This window comes from Heterodontus francisci, chromosome 24 (genome assembly GCF_036365525.1).
Source record: "Heterodontus francisci isolate sHetFra1 chromosome 24, sHetFra1.hap1, whole genome shotgun sequence".
NCBI lineage: Eukaryota > Metazoa > Chordata > Chondrichthyes > Heterodontiformes > Heterodontidae > Heterodontus > Heterodontus francisci.
In genome coordinates this window covers 35451559-35454875 of record NC_090394.1, presented here as the reverse complement: position 1 = coordinate 35454875, position 3317 = coordinate 35451559, and positions in this window count along the sequence as shown.

Below are 3317 nucleotides of genomic sequence, written 5' to 3'. Positions count from 1 at the left end.
GAGGCTTCGCTTAAAAAAGAGCACGGAGAGGCTTCACTTCAAAAAGAACGCGGAGAGCGGGGAGAGACCTCTCCTCAAAAAGAGCGTATAGAGCGGGGAGAGGCTTCACTTCAAAAAGTGAACGGAAAGGCTTCACTTGAAAATGAGCAGGGAGAGCTGGGTGAGTCATCACTTCAAAAAGTGCACGGAAAGGCTTCACTTCAAAGAGAGCGCGGAGAGCGGGCGAGGGTTCATTTCAACAAGAGCGGGGAGAGCAGAGAAAGTCATCACTTCAAAAGGAGCGTGGAGAACGGGGAATCAATTCATTTAAAAAAGAATGCGAAGCACCGGGAGAGGCTTCACTTCAAAATTAGCGTGGAGAGCGGGTAGAGGTTTCGATTCAAAAAGAGCGGGGAGAGCGGAGAGGGGTTCCACTTTAAAAACTGAGCGGAGAGCGGGGAGAGGCTTCACTTCAAAGAGAGCGCGGAGAGCAGGGAGAGGCTTAATTTCAAAAAGAGCATGGAGAGAGGGCAAGGGTTCATTTCGACAAGAGTGTGGAGCGCAGGGAGCGGCTTCACTTCAAAAAGAGTGTGGAGAGCGGGGAGAGGCTTCACTTCAAAAAGAGTGTGGAGAGCGGGGAGAGGCTTCACTTCAAAAAGAGTGTGGAGAGCGGGGAGAGGCTTCACTTCAAAAAGAGTGTGGAGAGCGGGGAGAGGCTTCACTTCAAAAAGAGTGCGGAGAGCGGGGAGAGGCTTCACTTCAAAGAGAGCGCGGAGAGCAGGGAGAGGCTTAATTTCAAAAAGAGCATGGAGAGAGGGCAAGGGTTCATTTCGACAAGAGTGTGGAGCGCAGGGAGCGGCTTCACTTCAAAACGAGTGGGGAGAGCCTCTACTTCAGAACAAGAGGGGAGAGGCTTCGCTTCAGAAGGACCCCAGAGATCGGGAGAGGCTTCACTTCAAAAAGAGTGTGGAGAGCCTCTACTTCAGAACAAGAGGGGAGAGGCATCGCTTCAAAAAGAGTGTGGAGAGGCTTCACTTGGAAGGGAGTGGGGAGCGGCTTCACTTCAAAAAGAGTGCGGTGAACAATGGTCCGAAAGAATGTGAGTCTGGGGAATTGATGATGGATAATAAGGAGATGGCAGATGAATTGAACAGGTATTTTGCTTTGGTCTTCACTATAGAGGATACAGGTAACATCCCAATAGTAGCTTTAAGTCAGGAAATGGAAGGGAGGGAGAAACTCAAGAAAATTACAATCACCAGGGAAGTGGTACTGAGCAAATTGTTGGAGCTGTGGGCTGACAAGTCCCCAGTTCCTGATGGAATTCATCCTAGGTTCTTAAAAGAAGTGGCTAGTGAGAGAGTTGATACATTAGTTTTAATTTTCCAAAATTGCCTAGATTCAGGGAAGGTTCGGCTAGACTGGAAAATAACGAATGTAACTCTTTTATTCAAAAAGGGAGGGAGACAGAAGGCAGGAAACTACAGGCCAGTTAGCTTAACATCTGTCTTAGGGAAAATGGTAGAAACTATTATTAAAGATGTTATAGCAGGGCACTTAGAAAAATTGAAGGTAATCAGGCAGAGTCAACATGGTTTTGTGCAAGGGAAATCATGTTTAACCAATTTATTGGAGTTCTTTAAGGGAATTACTGTGCTGTGGATGAAGGGGAATTGGTGGATGTATTGTACTTAGCCTAGGTAGGTGAACTCTTGAACCACTTCCAGAGCATGGTCGCTGATATTGATGGATGGAGCATTTCTGACGTCCAGTCCCATGATGTTCGTTTTCTTGAGGCTGATGGTTAGGCCAAATTCGTTGCAGGCAGCTGAAAACCTGTTGATGAGACTCTGCAGACACTCTTCAGTGTGAGATGTTAAAGCAGCATCGTCAGCAAAGAGGAGTTCCCTGATGAGGACTTTCCGTACTTTGGTCTTCGCTTTTAGACGGGCAAGGTTGAACAACCTGCCCCCTGATCTTGTGTGGAGGAAAATTCCTTCTTCTGAAGACTTGAACGTATGTGAGAGCAGCAGGGAGAAGAAAATCCCAAACAGTGTGGGTGTGAGAACACAGCCCTGTTTCACGCCACTCAGGATAGGAAAGGGGTCTGATGAGGTGCCGCTATGCTGAATTGTGTCTTTCATATTTTCATGGAATGAGGTGATGATACTTAGTAGCTTTGGTGGACAGCCGATCTTTTCCAGTAGTCTGAAGAGACCACGTCTGCTGACGAGGTCAAAGGCTTTGGTGAAGTCAATGAAAGCAATGTAGAGGGGCATCTGTTGTTCGCGGCATTTCTCCTGTAGCTGACGAAGGGAGAACAGCATGTCAATGGTCGATCTCTCTGCACGAAAGCCACACTGTTTATCAGGGTAGATGCGCTCGGCCAGCTTCTGGAGCCTGTTTAAAGCAACTCGAGCAAAGACTTTCCCCACTATGCTGAGCAGGGAGAGTCCACGGTAGTTGTTGCAGTCACCGTGGTCACCTTTGTTTTTATAGAGGGTGATGATTTTGGCATCGAGCATGTCCTGAGGTACTGCTCCCTCGTCCCAGCACAGGCAAAGCATTTAATGGGACATCATGGGACAGGACGTCAGAAATGCTCCATCCATCAATATTGGCAACCACACTCTGGAAGTGGTTCAAGAGTTCACCTACCTAGGCTCAACTATCACCAGTAACCTGTCTCTAGATGCAGAAATCAACAAGCGCATGGGAAAGGCTTCCACTGCTAAGTCCAGACTGGCCAAGAGAGAGTGGGAAAATGGCGCACTGACACGGAGCACAAAAGTCCGAGTGTATCAAGCCTGTGTCCTCAGTACCTTGCTCTATGGCAGCGAGGCCTGGACAACATATGTCAGCCAAGAGTGACGTCTCAATTCATTCCATCTTCGCTGCCTCCGGAGAATCCTTGGCATCAGGTGGCAGGACCGTATCTCCAACACAGAAGTCCTCGAGGTGGCCAACATCCCCAGCTTATACACCCTACTGAGTCAGCGGCGCTTGAGATGGCTTGGCCATGTAAGCCGCATGGAAGGTGGCAGGATCCCCCAAAGACACATTGTACAGCGAGCTCGCCACTGGTATCAGAGCCACCGGCCGTCCATGTCTCCGCTTTAAAGACGTCTGCAAAAGCGACATGAAGTCCCGTGACATTGATCACAAGTCGTGGGAGTCAGTTGCCAGCGATCGCCAGAGCTGGCGGGCAGCCATAAAGGCGGGGCTAAAGTGTGGCGAGTCGAAGAGACTTAGCAGTTGGCAGGGAAAAAGACAGAAGCGCAAGTGGAGAGAGCCAACTGTGTAACAGCCCCGACAAACAAATTTTTCTGCAGCACCTG